The sequence below is a fragment of the Tamandua tetradactyla genome, chromosome 7, assembly GCF_023851605.1.
Source record: "Tamandua tetradactyla isolate mTamTet1 chromosome 7, mTamTet1.pri, whole genome shotgun sequence".
NCBI lineage: Eukaryota > Metazoa > Chordata > Mammalia > Pilosa > Myrmecophagidae > Tamandua > Tamandua tetradactyla.
Window position 1 is genome coordinate 38097402 of NC_135333.1, and position 19189 is coordinate 38116590.

The following is a 19189-nucleotide window of genomic DNA, read 5'->3' on the forward strand; positions in this document are numbered from 1 at the left end:
AGGACAAGGAGGAGGCAAGGTCTATCCCTCTGTAACCCAGGATTGATGGCTGGTCAGGTCTCAGGCTGGGACAGTAGCCCTGCAAGCCAGGTCAGACAGGTCTAAGAGAACAAGCGAAGTCAGGGGAAGCCTGAATGTGCCCCATGCCCACTTGACAGGCTGGTGGTTCTGGCATCAGAGGCTCCCGGTGAATCCCAGTTATTGACAAGGAGCCTCCTGTGGGTCAAGCATCTTACAGACAGCATCTTATCTAATCCTTTCTAACTCCAAAAGATACATCAATATTGACCTATCTAAAAGAGGCCATCTGAACCTTAGAAAGATGGTGAAGGCCACTCAGCTAGTAAACTGAAACGGGAATTCAAACTCAGATTCAAGCCTGCATTCTGCCTCCTGCACCCTCCAGTGCTAAGCGAAGCTCTGGTGCTGATAAGTTCCTGGCTTCTGGCTCTGTGGGGAGTGGGGATGGGTACAGCTTACCTGGGCCCTGGAACAGGGGCTTATTCCTGTGGCAAAAGCTAGAGCAGCTCTGTCCAACAGAAATATAGTGCACAACACATGGATAATTACACGCTTTAAGTGGCCACATTGCCAAACATAAGAAGAACAAGTGGAATTACTGTTCTGTTTAACCCAATATATCTAAACTCTTATCATTTTCATACATAATCAACAAAATGTAATTAATGATATTGCACATTCTTTTGTGTGTGTGCTAAGGCTTTGAAATCAGTGTGTTCCACACATCTCAGTCTGCACTAGTCACATTTCAAGAGCTCAACATTAGCTATTGTATTAGACAGTGTAGGTAGAGAGAAAAGCAGGCAGCCTCCAGGCTGTGTGGCTTCATCTGCCCTTGCCAAAAAGCATTTAACATCTTCAATGTGGTCTATTCTTCTGTAAATTTGTCTCCTGCCATCAGATAGGACTATACAGATCCTCGTGGATCTCACCGAGACTACCAGGAAATGGAACTTTGGCATTTTAACCCCAACCTTCAACTTGAGTGTTCTAGTTTGCTAGCTGCTGGAATGCACTATTACTAGAAACAGAATGGCTTTTAAAAAGGGGAATTTAATGAGTTGCTAGTTTACAGTTCTAAGGCCGAGAAAATGTCCCAATCAAAACAAGTTTATAGAAATGCCCAATCAAAGGCATCCAGGAAAAGATATCTTGGTTCAAGAAGGCCAATGAAGTTCAGGGTTTCTCTCTCAAGTGAGAAGGCACATGGTGAACACAGTCAGGGCTTCTTTCTCGGCTGGACGGGCATATGGCGAACACAGAGTCATCCGCTGGCTTTCTCTCCTGGCTTCCGGTTTCATGAAGCTCCCTGGGAGGCGTTTTCCTTCTTCACCTCCAAAGGTTGCTGGCTCACGGACTCTCTGGTTCATGGTGCTGCAGCATTCTCTGCTCTCTCTGAATCTCTTATTCCCCTTTTATAGGACTCCAATAAACCAATCAAGACCAACCCAAATGGGTAGAGACATGTCATCCCTTAATCCAGTTTTACACCACTCTTGACTATATCACATCATCCAGGGAGACTATCTGATTACAGTTTCAAACATACAGTATTGAATAGGGATTATTCTATCTTTATGAAATGGGATTTATATAAAAACATGGCTTTTCATAGGGGGCATACTTCCTTTCAAACCAGCACATTGAGCAAATACATTCTAGAGAACTTCAGCAAACACCTCCCTGCCAACATCCACCAGGTCATCTCCAGCAAAATGTGTATCTCCCTTACCACAGTGTCTGATGGGAAAAACGTGATGGTGTCTGATTTTCAGTCCAAAGAGGAAGTCATGGATATAAGCTGTTTACTGCTCTAGGTGTGGTGAAGTTTGGTTTTTGAAGTAACACAGAGAGGGATGTCCTAGGTTATCTGCCCCGTCTCATGAGATGCAAAGGAACTTCGCTGCATGTGATGCTGGTTTGCTGTGTGCCCCAGATTAGCATAAATTTACTGTGAATCATGTGGTCTGGTCTGCAATATCTGTAAACCCTGTATATTCCAGGAAAGTTTAACTTTCAAGTAATCCCTTCCTATCCTTTAAGACTCATATCATGACCACCTCCTCAGGGAAAATTTTGCAGCATGTGTCCCTCACCTTGACATGTTCTACACAGGCTCATCACAAGGAGGCCTTCTAGACTGAGGTCCCACAAGGGTGGGAACGTATCTTCTTTGCCTCTGTCCCCAGGGCCCAGCACAGAGAAGACCACTGGTAATATCAAAATACCATTTAATTTGGCTGATGCTAATCACAGGTTTGTTCAAGACAGCAGCCTTGCCCACCTAACCAGCAGCCCAGCAGCATCTCAGCAGCCTGTTCTGTTCTTTTTTGTTTACACAAGTTTTGCAAGGCAGCCAACACCTGTCCATGCCCATATGGCTAGCTTTCCAACAATCAGTGTGCTGTCTTGCTTAATTGTCTCCAGTAAGGTAGGACTTAAAGTCTAGTCCTTGGAGTACCAGCATCACCTGGGAGTAATTAGAAATTAAGACTCTCCAGCACCCACCGCAGACCCACTATATCAGAATTTTGGGGTCTAGCCCAGAATCTAGGTGTCAATAAGCTCTCCGGATGATCCTAACGAATATCAGCATTTGAAAATCCCCCAGTCTAGCCCCCTCCCAAATCATCAATGAGCCAGTCACTCTTTTCCTGTCTGCAGGGGCCCAGCATGGCTCTGTTGTGAGGAACAGGGGCTGGAAGGCTACGTTCAGCACAGATGCTGTTACTAAGGAGCGCATACTGTAGGGAAAACCCATATATCTGAAGTCCAAGTCCTCCTTTATTGGTTCATCATTCACTCAACAACTGACCAAAGCACCTCCTCTGTGCAAAGAGGATTTTCAGCTTGGTTGCCTGCATGTTTGTAGAAGGCTTATAAAAGGCAGGCAGACTCTGTTCTGGCCAGTGATTTCACTCCCTTGTGTCTTCACAGGTCTTGGTTTGTTCCTGTTTCATCCCCTTCTACTGTGCCTTAATCCTTCCTTCCTTCAGATGTGTGGTAAGTCTGCTTTTTGGTAGTTGCTAGTGTTGAGTGCTGGATCCCGGGGGCTTTCCCTTAAAGGTGCGATTGCACAGCTCCTTCCTGCAAGGCACCAAGCTCAATGCCTGCCCCTATCCCCACCCCCAGTCCCCAAATATGGAGCCTTGTGCTTCTTGGCCTTTCAAAGGAGAAGCCAACACTGGCCCCCTTCCAAGCCACCTCGGCAGCAAAACCAACTTTGTGTATAATCAGTTCCTGGCTACCTGTCAGGTAAGCCAGCTGGTTCACTTCATCTTCATCCAAGTGCCAAAGATAGGTCCTCAATGTCCTAAAGTATAAGACGCTTTCCAATGTGTGACACCTGTAAGGGGGAGCTTGATTTCTAGGGAAAATATAACAGTAATACATTTTTTAAGCCAAAAAGTCTGCCTTATTTTTGCCTTATTTTGTTCGGCCACTTTGTGTCTGGTCTCTAAAATGTTAGCATTTTACAGATATTTCTAAACCTATGAGAAGAGTAGCAGAATATTTGATAAAATCCTGTTTGTAGCATAAGCAGAACCAAGTTGCAGAAGGAATTCACATGTGTAAACTACCTACTATGAGCCAAGCATAGTCAATTCTCAATATTCACAGTGTTAATGAATATTCAATATTCTCAATATTCTTTGTTCTACAAAGTCTCCAGAACACTGAATGGTCAAAGTTGAACCAGTTGACCCTAGGGGAACTGGAGGGTTAAGTTCCTGGGAGCTTTTGGTCACAGCAGTCCCTCAACCTTAACCCTGTGTTATGTGTCTTCCTGTTTGAAGATATGTTATATATTTTGCCTCCTCCTTAAATTTTGATATAGCAGTTCCCTAGGAAGCTCTTTCTTTCACTGCCTTTTAGAGGCTGCCCCCCTTGAATCCAATCTACAAACAGTATCATTGCCTTCAGAACATTTTAGAGCAATATGTAAACCAGACCGCTAAATGAAAATTTAAGCAAGTTTACTCTCAATCCCACTGGGGAGGCAGGTAATTGGAATTCATTAAATTAGGTGTTTCATTAAGGCTGAACTCATAGCCAACAACAATGGAACTCAGTCAGGCCTTAACAAAGCTTCCAGAACACACATTTTCTCCAAAAGTCACATCGCAGCTTTCTTGTTCCCAGGGACACTAGACAGCACTTCAGCATTATGCTAGGGGAGTTGGGGGGGGGCATTTTAAGCAGCACACTCACCAGCAAAATACACAAAAATGAAAAAAAAAAAAAAAGGTTCTAAATATGTCTTGAAAAGGACACTTGTTTACAGTATGAGAACTGAGACAAGGCCAGGTATGGCCTCCTGGACCTCAGCTGGGAAAATGTGTAGATCATCTCGTCTGCTTCGCCGATATCCACAAATGACTACAAAAACACGGGGAACAGGAATCCCTGAATAATAAGAATTGACTGTTTTCATTGGCATTATCTTATTCAGTCCTCCTGACCAAAGGGAAATGTGATTATTTATACCATGTGACGGTGGGGGGGGTGACCAAGGATCAGGGACTCCCAGGGACTGACCCACAGTTAGGAAGACTGGAGCCTATGCCCACCCCCCCCAAAAATGAGGCCTAAATTACTCCATCTGGAAGGCAGCTTGTCTCCTTTGCTCCCAGTCCCAAGACGCACAGGGCTCCACAGGGCCACTGACCCGTCCACTGAGTGCCCAAAGCATGGTTTGGATCCTGCTATTGCCATGACTTGACTTAGTCCAGGCAGAGCCCCTCATCCTGTCAGTGACTGCACACAGAGGTTTTGTTCTTTCCCACAGCTGGGCACCAGGGCACCCAGAAGCTTCCTGTGGATGGCCCTGACTGCCCAGTGCTCAGTTGTGGCTCTTTCTTCTGTTTGAGGGTTTCAGTTACTTTAGAGTTTGGCGCTGTCCTTTTCAGCCCAAGGGTTTGGTCAGAAGCTGCTAGTAGTGCTGGGATTTGGTTCAATTCAACAAATAGGTACACTGCTTGGTTGCTAGGCCATGCTGGAGTTGAGGAAACAAGAGTCGAGGTGATCTCCAGGCTGTGGAGTATGCATTGGGTTTGTGCTGGGATACTTCGCAGCATTTCTTTAGTTGGTGGCTGTCAAGTGAAAAGGATTCTCTAACCCCAACTACCACCACAGCTGCCAGTGGGAAGTCACAACTGGGGAGTGCTACCAGCATCTAGTGAGTAGAGCCCAAGAATGCTGCTTAACATTTTTAGAGCACAGAATAGCCCCAACCACAACTCATCTGACCCAAATGGCCGTAGTGCCAAGGTGGAGAAACCCTGTTAACTCTGTACAGGTAGGGAAGTCATGAAATCCCCCTCTCTCAGAGCAGGAAAGCACTTTAGAGACCCTCTCGGTTCACACTAGGTATAGGCCATATGTCTGAAGAACAGAGGCATTTATTTACACTCTCATAACTTCACTCATGGTCCGGATGCACTGTCATCCCCTTTTACAGGCAGGGAAACTGAGGCCTAGCATGAGGAAGTAGCTGTCCCAAATCTTCACGGCCTCTGAATGACACACCTAGAATTGAATCCCTGCCTTTCCACTTATGAGCTGGACCACTTTGAAGGACTTTCTTAACCTCTCTGAGATGGACTTGCAAGATGTGGGTTCACAATAGCACAATACCACAGAGTTGTTTTGGAATTAGAGGCAATAAGGCAGGTAAAGAGCTTTGTACAGAGCCTGGCATATGCAGGTATTTGATAATGCAGGGTGTGATGTTTATTACATTTCCCTTCCCCAAGGCCACCCGGCCACAGCTGATATACAATCATCCATTCAGTAAACTCACTTAAACCCTGCTGAAAAGCACAATGGATCATACTTGAGAATCCACTGAGCAAACTCAGGACAATACTGTACTAAACTTTAAAACTGAAAGAAAAACTATCTGCTAGAGGAACAACTGGACTTTGGAATATCCCTTACATGAAAAATAGTCCACATGGCCTCCTCCCTCTTCAGCCTTAACTAGAGATTTTGAACATTTGGTTTCATGTTCCTTTATGCCAATGAGGTTTGGTACCTTCCTCCATCTTCCACAGAAATTGGGTGGCTCGGATTTTGAAGATGTTACTGTGCCCCTATCTGATAATTTCTGGACTCAAGAGAAATCTCCTTTAATGGCCAATACTATGGCAAGCTCTTTTCCGGACTTTGCAGCCAAGCTCCACCTGACATTTCTCCATGGAAAGACCAACATATTCCATTTTTAGTGTTTGAAAGAATTCTTCTGGGGGCTTCCTGAGAACTAGGTGGGCTGGTTGTGATTTGTGAATCATTCTAGACATCAATTCCAAGGTTGAAACTGTCCAAATTATAGCAACACCTGCCTATCCCAGTTTGTCCATGGGCAATAAGATTGTTTAAGGATAGAGATGAAGGAAAACTCATACTCAGTATAATTTTTGCATAGTTGGAGGTTGAGGACATCTTCTAATGGCCATCTAGGCCCCAAGCTCTCTATTACATTTAAATCTGAAAGTCTCTCAAGGATGGTTATCTGCATTTTCAGTGTGGAGGGAAGAGATTCAACCTCTGTGGGTTATCTTGTCTAAGATTTTCCAAGTGCCAAGGGGATTCTGATTTGATCCTATGACCACCTGTCTCCTCTAGGCCAGGTCTCCATCAACTGTCTCTCTAGTTCCCACAGGGCCTCTCTATTGCATGCTGTCTCTATGCACATTAGAAAAGGAACTTTCATGGGCACCCACCTGGGCACAGGACTTGGCTATGAGGTGATGGGCTGGCCTCCAACCTCCATCTTGCCTTAGTCAAGCACGGCTGTGCATTGCTGCCCTGAGTGCCTGGCACAGAAGTACTCAGAAAGGATTTGTTGAAAGATTGACTAGGGAATTCAAAAGTCCTTGGTCTCCCACTGCATCAGCCTGCTGGCAACTCTGAGAAGTCTCTACTCATAGCCAGGAAAACACACAAAACAGTACCCCAGAATGTCTGACCATATGTGTACTGATTTCCTTCCTTAACAGCCATACATGGATGGAGCTTTGAGTAACAATGTGCCCTTTGCTGATGCCAAAACAACCATCACTGTGTCCCCCTTCTGTGTGAAACATGATATCTGCCCCAAGGTCAAGTCCACAAACTTTCTTCATGTGAACATCAGCAAGTTCAATCTGTGTCTCTGCTCAGAAAATGCCTACCTTGTATTCAGAGTATTATTCCCCCCAGATGTCAAGATAAGTGATATATATTGGGCAGGCCACGGTGGCTCAGCAGGCAAGAATGCTCGCCTGCCATGCCAGAAGACCCGGGTTCATTTCCCAGTGCCTGCCCATGTAAAACAAACAAACAAAAAGATAAGTGATATATGTGAGTATGTGCATGTTTTTCTGGGTGCGTGTGTGCACGTGCAGTTCTTCTGCCTTCCTGTTTGCCAGGAGATACTAATTGTTCTATATACAAATACACAGAAACAGTAATTGATAAGATGAAGTGAAAAATGAGTAGCTTGTTCCAGAAGTTCAGTGACTCTCCATCCTGCTGCCCTTTGGAATCACCTGGAAACATTTAAACAACTGAAGGTCAGACCCCACTCCTAGAGATTATAATTTAATTGACCAGCAGTGAAACTTTCTGTAAGTTACCCAGATAATCATTTGCAACCATGGTCAAGAACCACAGCATTTGGTGGTTTGCCCTCTTTGGATCACTTTGTTTTTAGTGTGCCTTCCATTCAGATGTGGCAGGACAATGTGTAGACTGAGTTCATGATGGCTGGTGCTCCTAGAGAAAGAGGTTGTACAATGCATTGTATACCCACACCTAATAAAGAGGAAAGGCTGTACAGCTGAACTAGTTTTCACCTGTAGTTTACATAAATCAGTCATTAATGAGATCCCACCCCACAACTGTCACCCTTGGCTCCAGGAAGCAGGGTGTGGGTCATATACTGGTTACAAAAGGAGATAGCTACTGCAGTGATAACTGGGACGGAGTTTGACATATGCCAGATGGAAGACATGTCCTGGGGACAAAGGAGCCCAGAGAAACAAGCACCTGTCCTGCCTGGGCTTCTACCAAAGGCTTCATGGAGGAGGCAACATCTGAGTTAAGTCCCATAGACTAGAGAGAGTGCTGTCTCCCAGAAGCACAAGGCCCTTTGTTTGACTTCACTGTGGCCCTGCCAGTCAGATGGAGGGCCTCGGGATTTGAACGTTCCTTCACTACATCTCTGCAGTATTCAGATGATGTTTAAATAAACGGCATTTACAGATTCCTCTCTTCAGTACCTTATTTGATTTTCTCACAGGCACCTGGAGAGTTATACCGCCGAAGATATTTGGATGCCCTCAGATTCTTGGAAGAACAGAGTACATTCTGTTCAGATGAGCCCTGTTAACTAGTCCTTAGAAACAGAAGACTGAACCTCAGTCACATCACCCAGGGCTCAGCACTTTCACACCTGTCTTGCTCAATCCATGCATTAACCCCACGAGGAAATCCTTGTCCAGCTTTATAGATGAGGAAACGGAAGCATGGAGATGTAAGCAAGGACCACGTGGCCCTGTGAGGCAGGGCTGGTATCTACCCCAGGAATTTAATGGCCCTAGGGCTCTTCTTCCTCTCATAGGGTTACCTTGTCTGTAGGCATTTATGCCCGTCTTTCTTTTCTGCTTGAACCATAGTGGACCTTTCATTTAACAGAGCATGAAGTTGAACAGAGTTTCTGAACTGTTGCCAGGATGATGTAATAAAAATGGTTGTCTCCCCACCAGGTGGGGGGTCACTCCTCGTAAATTAGTCCTATCTGGGGCAAGATGACACCTACAAGTCATCCCAGCTCTTCCAGGCTCTAGAAGCATTAGAACAGAAGCAAATAGTAGATATATATATTTGGAGCTATTTTTCTTGAATACTAAAAGTTGGTTGGACTATGGCTTGATTTATTGGTCTTCTGGATCACTTTTTGGGTAAATAAAGGCAGTGAGATTAAAAGGACATATAGCCTATCCACACTGCTCACAGATTCTGTTTGCAAATTTGTCTACTCTCTAAAATGTGCTTGGTAACTCCAAAAGCAATACTAGCAAGACTTTTGCAGTCATGCACGGCCATGCACAGAGAGGTGAAAGATTTGAGGAGCCCAACATACAAGTTCCCAGCTGAGGTCAAGCAAGGAGGCACTTGGGGCCCTTGTCTCAGCCGTCATACTGCAAACAAGTGTTCTTTTCACCTTCTATTTAGTGCCATGTCTTTTGAATTTTTATGCCTATTTTCAGAGATTTCACTTTTAAAATATCCCCCAAGTGCAGAACCGAAAAGCTATTTAGTATTCCTGAGTGTGAGAAGGCTATGATGAGCCTTACAGAGAAAATATGCATGGTAGATGAGCTTCTCTCAGGCACGAGTTCTTGTGCACTTGACCACGAGATTTATGTTAGCAAGTCAACGACATAAGTAAGGTATACTCTAGTTCAGCTGTTCTGGCTTCTAGCTCACTTATTCTTCCTTCTGCTTCTTCGAATCTGCTATTGTGTGTCTCTAGTATATTTCTAATTTGGTCTACTGTATCTTTAATCTCTGTTTTCTACTTAATCTTTCTATTTTCTTTCAAATCCTTCTTTATGCTCTTCTAGTGTCTTCCTGATATCCTTTATTTCCTTTCTGCTTAGATCGTCACATGTGTTGCGGTTTTCTGTCATTTTCAGGGCATGTGATTATCTCGCAAGTTGATTTTCTTCACTCATCTAAAATTTTGTTTTGAAGGTTTCCTTTTGCACTTGGTTTATCAGCAATTCTCTGCCAAACCAGGGCCTGGATCTCATTTAGGAGGCATAGTTCTACCGAGAGTCTATTAACAGCTAGGTAGGGGTGTACAGGCATTTCAGTGACAGAATGCCTGCCCACTGCATGGAAGACTGGGGCTCAATTCCCGACCTATGCACACCCAAAAATAAAATAAAATAAAAATAAATAATAGTAATTAAATTAAAATATGAAAAAAACACAGCTCAACATCAAGGCACCCCAAGATATACTGGGATGAACTCAGACTGGTACCCACAGATGGGAGAGAAAATTTTAAAATAATACTAATAATATAAAATTTAAAAATTTAAAAATCAATAAAAATATCAATATATTTATCAAAATAAAAATAACAATACTATGAATAAAAAATAAACAGAGAGAAAATATGTATTTTAAAAAGCAGAAAAAAATAGAAAAAAAGCTAGGCAGATAGGGCATTTGCTGGCCTGCACTTATTGTTTCTCACCAGCAGGTGGTGATCCTGAGGCACCTACTCCCCTCCTCAGGCCCGCTAGGCTCAGACCTTAGCTGCGAAGTTGGAGGCCAGTGCATGCGGAGTGGGGGCTGCACCCAGCCATGGCAGTAAGACAGTGGATGAGCCAACCCACAGAGCCCAGCAAATCTGCCACATACTGCGCCCAACAGGCTGGCTATTCACGACATGGGCCAAACAAACCACCCCCAGTGCCCAGAGGTAACTATGGATGGCTGGGCCCACCTCCAGGCTCCCCACAGACGCTGCTCTGGCCACAGGACCACCGGGAGCAGTTTCTCCAGCCAGCAGCTGGGGCAGGCTGGACCAGAGGGAAGTCAGCTCCCTACCATCCATACCTCCCTACACGCCACTACTCGCCCATAGCAGGAATCACAGCCAATCCAATCCATCTCACTCTCCCCACTCCAATCCCCCAGTGTCTCTCCTCCCCAAGAATCACTGATCACTCACCCCATTGGGACCACAGTCCCAGTCATTCTCTTCCCATCCCCTGTCTTGTCCCATGGAGCAGGGGTGAACTCAATTCACCCCACTATGCCATCTAGACCTTCACCTACTATATGAGACCAAAGGCAGAAAAGTTATTTTATGTCTAGAACCTAAATTTTCAGTAACACATAATCTAAATTAACTTGTCTGGATATCTCATTTAAATAACTCAAAATCCTGGAGTCCAGAACAGGAATGAGACCTTGTAATTCTGTATAGTTTAATGTAATACCAGGATACATCTCAGACTGTGGTGGGCTGATAATTAAAAAGTATTGGTAGAGTCCCTTGAGTCTGAAGGGGGAAACCCCAGGTACCTTCTCAACCACTGGGGACTTCCAAGAAAATGGGCCAAGCTTGATTTTGAGTCTTGCCCATATGAGACCTGTTTCTGTAGGGGAGAAGCTAAGACCACTGAGAACCAGGCCTAAGAGATGTTTCCAGAAAGCCTCTTTCACTGCTCTCTCTCTAAGCCCAACTCAGCAAGGAAAATCTTTACGCTTCACCCTACGTGAGACTTGACATTCAGGGATGAAAATCTCCCTTACAGCGTGGGGAGTGACATCTGGGAATGAGTCTAGTCTTGGCACTGTGGGAATACAATGCCTTCCTGACCAAAAGGGGGGAAAGAAGTATAATAAAATAAGGTATCAATGGCCAAGAGAGATCAAACAGTCAAGAGACTACTCTGGAGGCTACTCTTATGCAAGCTTCAGTTACTGCTAATTGCCATGGTCTGCTAAACCCCAACCATCATCAGTCCAGTAGACTCTTAATACCTATGGTTCAAACTGAAACTCTCTAAAGGCTTCATGCACTAAATTTTCTTTTCTGGAACCTATAATTGCCAGAGGATTCCTATGTCAGATAAATCCTGAAACCCTGAAGGACCAGTCCCCCAAGATTATCAAATTGATTACATCCCCTTAGCCCTTCAGTGTCAACACCCATTCTCAACACGAAAAAGTCACAATGAGCATTGCCTAAAAACCCCTATAGATTGGGGGAGGGATAAAAGGAGAAGGAGGAGGTATAACAGAAAAAACAGGATTTAACAAATGATTATGACTGCTGAATCACTGTATTAATATTCATTCTAGCCTTCAGTGTTTTGGAGTAACCAGAAGGAAAAATCTGAGACAGCAGAATGGTAACACATGACAAACTCTGGGATATCTTCTGTAACTACTTATTTGAAGTGTGCTTTGAAAATTATTGCTTTTCCTTCTTTGCTTTGCATATATGTTACATTTTACAATAAAAATGTGAAAAATATTAAATAAGGTATCTTTAAACAGAAACAAAACAAAGTTATGGATTGATCTGTTGATGAAAATGTTGTGAAGGCTTACAAGAACCTAAGCCTGTATTTCTCCAAAAGCAATGTTTTAGTGTTTGCTAATTCACTGTTGGTGGCAACATTATAGAACCGACATACTATGAGTAACAAAAAGCACACACATGGCATGTACCTTGGGGAGCAAGCTATAGGCATTCAGGAGCAGCCCCTGGTCTTTGTACCCTAGGGATGGAGTGGAGAGTTGAACCAGGTGTAACCCTGGCCATGTCTAACTACCTGTCAGGGACTACTTCCTGGTGTTGGCTACTGGGTCCTAACACCCAGGTCAGTGCCTGGTCTACATGCTGCTCCCTTACTTAGTGCTCCTTCATTTCACCAGTAGGTGGTTCTGAGTGGTAAGGCAGAAATGAGTACCATCCTGGATGTCAGTCCTGGGTTCAAGTCCCAGCTCTATCACATAATAGCTGTGTGGCCTTGGTCAAGTCACTTACCCTCTCTGTGCGTGATTCCTCAGCTGACAACTGGAGATGATGATAATGATAGTGGTCAAATGGCTGCTGTCAAGCCTGACTCTGATGTTCCGAGCTCAGGGCCTTTAACAGTCTAATGAGTGGTCAGTGATTAGAAATTAGTTATAACACTTATCTTTCAACTTCATGAATCCAAGTGTGGTTATGGAACACACACAGCTGGTGAGTGAGCAAACCAGGAGCTGAACTCACATCTGCCCATTTTAAAAACCTTCACTTCTTTTTATTACAAATGCCTGCCCATCCTTGGATTTCAGCTAATAACAGTTTCGCTTGTGTTTTGCCTACCCTTGAGTTCAGTTGGTAGGCTGGTAGGTAACTAATGGTCTCTTTTCCAAATCAGCCTGATGGGTTTGTTTACCTATTCCCTCATAGGCATCTGTACCAGGCCAGGGACGAGCCTGGATTTATCTTCAGAAGAGAGAAAGTCAGAGATCACTGCTCCCTGCTGGAAAAACATGAGCCTGGAGGTTTCCTGGGAGGCAGCTGCATTGGAGACATGGTTTATCGGAGATGAGCTGCTGGAGGCACTCTGATGCAAGCTCATTATAGGTACCAACTGTTCAGGGGTGGCAACAGGCTAAGAATGTTGTTTTCTGTGGATGTTTAGAGAAGAAAATGGTTTCCTTCCTGTGTGTTGTAGAGGGAAGGTTGTGCTGGTTTGAAAGGATGTATGTACCCTAGAAAAGCCATGTTTTAATCAAAATCCCATTTCATAAAGGCAGAATAATAATCCATATTCAATACCGTATGTTTGAATCTGTAATTAGATCATCTCCCTGGAGATTAACCCAATCAAGAGTGGTTGTTAAATTGATTTAGGTGACGACATGTCGCCACCCATTCGGGTGGGCCTTGATTAGTTTCTGAAGTACTATAAAAGAGGAAACATTTTTGAGAATGAGAGCGATTCAGAGAGAGCAGAGCAGAACAACACAGCCATGAGAAGCAGAGTCCACCAGCCAGCAACCTTTGGAGATGAAGAAGAAAATGCCTCCCAGGGAGCTTCATAAAACAGGAAGTCAGGAGAAGAAGCTAGCAGACAACACCATGTTCACCATGTGCCCTTCCAGATGAGAGAGGAACTCTGACTGTGTTTCCCATGTGCCCTTCCACTTGAGAGAGAAACCCTGAACTTCATCAGCCTTCTTGAACCAAGGTATCTTTTCCTAGATGCCTTAATGGGACATTTCTATAGACTTTCTTTAATTGGGACATTTTCTCGGCCTTAGAACTATAAACTAGCAACTTATTAAATTCTCCTTTTTAAAAGCTATTCCGTTTCTGGTATACTGCATTCTGGCAGCTAGCAAACTAGAACAGATTTGGTACCTGAGAAGTGGGGTGCTGCTGTGGTTTGCAAATACCAGATATGCTGGAATGGGTTTATTGGATGGATAAGGGGAAGATTTTGGAGGAACTGAGAAGAGAATGATGGGGAAGTCCTGGAGTGCTTGAAGAGACTGTTGTTGTAAATGCCAATCTGGACAACGGGGGACACAAAAGGGACAAATTGGAGTTTGCAGAGTGAGAACCATGGAAGCTCAGGTCTGAAGCCAAGAAACCTCAGCCAGGAGAGTGGCTCCACCCATATACATGGAGAGAATAAGTCTCCCACCTCATTGCAGTGGAAGAGTTGTGCCACCTCAGGCCTTGGAAAAAGTACAGCACACTCCTTGGGAACTGGGGAGAGCCTGGCTTCCACCAGATGGAGGGACTGAGCATGTGCCCCAGAAATGGCAGAGAGCCCAGGGGTGGCCCCGATACCTAGAGAGGGTGGAGCTGAGAAAAAGGTGATCTCCTCAATATCTCCCAAGGTTGATTTGGAAAGAGGAGGGCCACTGCATAGGCCCTTGGAAAGGGTGGGACTGCCACTTTCTACAGCTGAAGGATAAATGACTTTCAGACTTTGAAATCCAATAGTGTTTGCCCTGCAGGTTTTCCTTCCAATTTCTTCCTATTGATCCTGTGATTGTCCCTCCTTTGCATATTGGACCAGTTAACTTGTTTTGAGATTCATAGATCCACAGCCAGAAAAGAATTTTTTGCACTTTAATATTGTTTAAGGTGATGCATGTAGTTGCCCAGTTGACAAAGGGTGGGCATGTGGTAGCTAGGTTCAGGTGTCAACTTGGCTAGGTGAAGGTGCCTAGTTCTATTGCTGCGGACATGAGCCAATGGCATGTGAACCTCATCTGCTGCTGATTACATCTGCAGTTGGCTAGGAGGCGTGCCTGCTGCAATGAATGATGTTTGATTTAATTGGCTGGTGCTTAAATGAGAGACTCAACGTAGCACAGCCAAAGCAGCTCAGCATACCTCATCTCAGCACTCGCAGCTCAGCCCAGGCCTTTGGAGATGAAGAAAGGAACCACCCCGGGAAAAGTTGTTGGAACCCAGAGGCCTGGAGGAAAGGCTAGCGGAGATCGCCCTGTGCCTTCCCATGTAAGAAAGAACCTCAGTTGAAAGTTAGCTGCCTTTCCTCTGAAGAACTGCATGTTAACTAAATAAATCCCCTTTTATTAAAAGCCAATCCGTCTCTGCTGTGTTGCATTCCAGCAGCTAGAAAACTAGAACAAAGGTGATACTGCCAAGTCAGGAACAGATGGGTTGGAGAAACCAGAGATTGGCCGAGCTCATGGCCTCCACTTCCCACAGGCACAGGCAGGGTCCCAGGCCACCACTACCATAGACATAGGTCTCTCACCTGTCCAGGTATCTGGCTGAGTTTCACTTATGATGGGGTCATGACCAGAAGGAAAATAAACTCCAGCAGAGCCCATTTTCAGTTCACCTGATAAGGCCCTCACTCCTCCAAGGCCCTCTGGTCTCCTTCCCGTCTGCACCTCTGGCATCACCTAAGGGTGTTCTGCCTTTGGGCCAGGTTCATTCTTTCAGAGGGCAATTCCAGATATTGCTCTCTGCCCAGTGACCCAAAGCCTCCTTCCTCGAGATGACTCTCCTTATCCCCCTCCCTCCAAATCCAAATTTTGAACCTCCATGGAAAGATGATGTATCTTATAATGTCACCAAATACTGCAGAAACAGGAAGCTGGATGTACAAACCAGCTTCCAAATCAGGTACCTGGAGGAAGTCAAGGATACATCAGGCAAAATTCTTTGCCCTTGAGGCACTAAGCATCAAATAGATGTGAGCATCTGTCCAGGATAGTAGGATTTGAGGTACTGTGAGGTGACCATTGGAAATAAAAGCTATGAGGCTGGGTGGGCCACAGTGACTCAGCAGGCAGAGTTCTCGCCTGCCATGCCAGAGACCCAGGTTCATTTCCCAGTGCCTGCCCACACACACACAAAAAGCTATGAGGCTCTAGGAAGGAGATCAATCTAGATGTGGATGCAAGGAAAAGGGTATATGAGAAAGACGTTCACATATTCCTCCATAACTATTTGTCAGTGTAAAAGAGAATTGGTCATTGGAAACTTGGCAGCCATTTTCACGCTGTTCTGCCTGTGTTCCAGTTTGATCTTGACCAGACCTTGCTGTGGGAGAGACCAGCCTATTTCTTATAGCAGAATGCTTCTGACCCTTTTGGCTCTGACTTAGCTCACCAGGGCTTCTAGCTGAGACACTACAAACTAGTTGCCTTCATCAACAGGAATTTGTTGTCTCACGATTCTCAAGCTAGAAGTCTGACATCAGAGTTCTGGCAGGCCTTCCTTTCTCCCCCAGGTTCTGTAGCATTCCTGCAATCCTCTGTTATTAGCAATCTCTCTCTCCTTGTGTCGGTCCCTTTGCCTTCTACTTCCATATCCAGTTTTCCTGACTCTTAAGGACTTCAGTTTTATTGGATTAAGGTGGCCCTCACTTACTTTGGGCACCTTAACTAGTAACAGCATCTTCACACCCACAGTACTGGGGTTTAGGACTTGAACATGGCTTTGTGGGGGACACCATTCAATCCCCAATAGGCTGCTGGAACAATTTCATGTACTACTAGGGTAAAAGGGTTTTTACACTGGGGGGTCATATCTTACATAAAGAGAGCCAATTACTTTTTCAGCTCTGCATGAAACAATGAAAGACAGAGGCGGCTACATGAGCAAGATGTGGGACTTCTTCCACCTGAGGAAAATGTCCCATGTGATGCTGCCCTGCACGCTGCCTGTGGAGTGTGTGATTGCTCTTGTCCAGAGGGAGAATTTCATGTGCTCTGTGTCTTCCTCAGCGTGATGAGAAGATGAAATGAGATAATACAGATCAGGCCCTTAGCCAGGTCATGGCTCCTGGCCCAGAAGAACAGACAGAGTCCCCACTGATAGGAGTTAGCAGTGTATATGGAAGGCCCCAAAAAGGAAACTGCCTGTCCTCCTGGCAACCATGAGCACCATGTCACCTGGCACAAGTTCAGAAACTGAACTGGAGACTCGCGGAACTGGCCATAGCTTCAGGCAGCATCTGCTCCAGCCCCTCATTATCATCTGGGGAAACTGAGGCCCAGTGAGGTAACAGAGCTACAAGGGCACAGAGCTAACTAGAACATTAAATCACATTAATGTGATAGAGTGCAGACAATCCCTTCTAATAATTTGTTCATGTGATTCATAATCAGCAAGAGTAATGAAAAGATTAAAGTAAGAAGTTCTTAGAACTCATAATTTCAGATCCCTCAAGAACAGGGTGGCCGAATGGTCAGGGGTCAGTTTGTCCTGCTTCAAATACTGGTTTGATCACTATGTAACCCAGGATATCTGAATTTTCCTCTCTGTGCTAGTTTCTCCAACTAGAAAACAGAGGTGTTCTCCCACTCTTTAGGGGTATGTAGGCTATACCCATTCTAACCTTTTCATGTTAGAAAGGGCTGTCAATAATATGGGATAGAGGTACAGAACTAGATGATGTTCTGGAGAGTCTGGCCCCTCCGGGTTTCATCCTTTACCTGGCCTAAGAACCTTTATGGAGGTTGTAGATTTCTGGAATGTAGCCATAGTGCATGGAACCTTTGCAGAATCTTAGATAAAGCCCTAGGTGTTCTTTAGGTTTTCAGGAATGTAAGCTCAAAGGAGAAGGTAGAGTTACAACAGAGAAGATAGGACTTAACAAATGAGTATGACTGCTGAATCATTATACTGATATTTCTTTTAGTCTCCTCCCCTTGGTGAATTTCATTACCACAGACTTAGCTGCCTCTGCCCCACAATCCACTTCCCAGGGGAAGGTCAGGCATTTACTGAAACCTGTCATGTGTAGCCTTTTTCCCACTGGGTGTTGAGAGTCTGTGCAGGGCAGGGATCAGGCCTTCCCGATACCTTCTCTTGCTGGGCTCACACATGACCAATTAGGGTTTGAAGACAGGGTAGATATCTTGACCACAAGATGCTTTCCATCTGCTGCCATCTTACAACACTTCTCTTTAAGACAGGTAGAAACCAGAAAAGCTCAGGACTTTTTCCTTGATTTCCATGTAAATCCCTTGAGCTTCCCTGCATCAAAGTGTCTAACTTTGCTTTAGGGCTTTCTGTTAGGCTTATGTTTGGTATGAAATTGCAAATTCACCTTCTGGGAAATCATCAGATTAGGGTAGGAGGTAACTCTGACAATTTACCTACACTAAGGGTACTGTTATAAGACATCTGCATTTAATTTGGGGTTGTTATTTTATTCTTTTTGTTTCTTGGCTTGTTTTCCTGTCAACAGAATGAACTGCTCACCCATGTGTGAGCATGTTGCTAATGGTCTTGCTTTTATTCCTTCAGGCTGGTGATGTCCTCATGTGTATGGGCATGCTTCTGTGTGTGTGTTCACATGTGAGTGTGCTAATGGTGCTTTGGGTTTTATTTCCACAGGCTGATGATGTACTTTCTGTATATTCTTGATGGTATGCAGTGGGCAACCACTCAGGTTTATTCTCAAGTGAGGGCTCCTCTGCTTCCCACTTCCAGGTAAATCACCTGACTGTGATTGTTGGGACCACACAGGCACCACTTTCTTCTTATCAAGACACCATGATATTTTAGAAACCATTTGTTGAGCACCTAAATGGCAGAGAGGACCTTGTCCTTTAGTGGAAGGAACCTCTGTCTTGGGATGACAGCTGAGTAAATTAGGTCATGGTGCTGAAAATGGTAATCAGCACTGCACAGAGCACCCAGAGAGAGATGTGGGAAACCTTCCATAGGAGGAATCCCTCTTAGCCCAGTCTTGACAGCAAAGTAGGATGATAAAGCAAGGGAAGGGCATCTCAGACAGAGGAAGCAGGATGAAAGTCAGGGAGTGTCAGATAGACTGAGATTTCCTTACAGGAAGCAGCCCTGGATACCTGCAACTCAGGGAGGAAGGTGTGGCAGGGGCCAGGCAGGGTTTCTCAGCATGGGCCAGGGGAAAGCAGCAAATGTGGATTCCCCTGTGGGGGTAGAACCTGGCAAATTACATCATGAATGCTGCCACTTTCTAAATTCAGACAACTGTTATACATGGCAGGAAGGCCCCTGTGATGGTTTAGGGACAGAATCTTTTAAAAATCAGGAAATGAGACTTTGTTGCTGTCATCATTGTTTTCGGTATTATTTTCAGGCATGGGAGGGTTCACAACAGGGGAGTATGAGGAT

General features: G+C 44.8%; 1 pseudogene; it reads left to right on the forward strand.

The window, feature by feature from the left end:
• The first annotated feature begins 918 nt into the window (after nucleotides 1-918).
• Nucleotides 919-16814, forward strand: LOC143690424 (1-acylglycerol-3-phosphate O-acyltransferase PNPLA3-like; annotated as a pseudogene).
• The last annotated feature ends 2375 nt before the right edge of the window (nucleotides 16815-19189 follow it).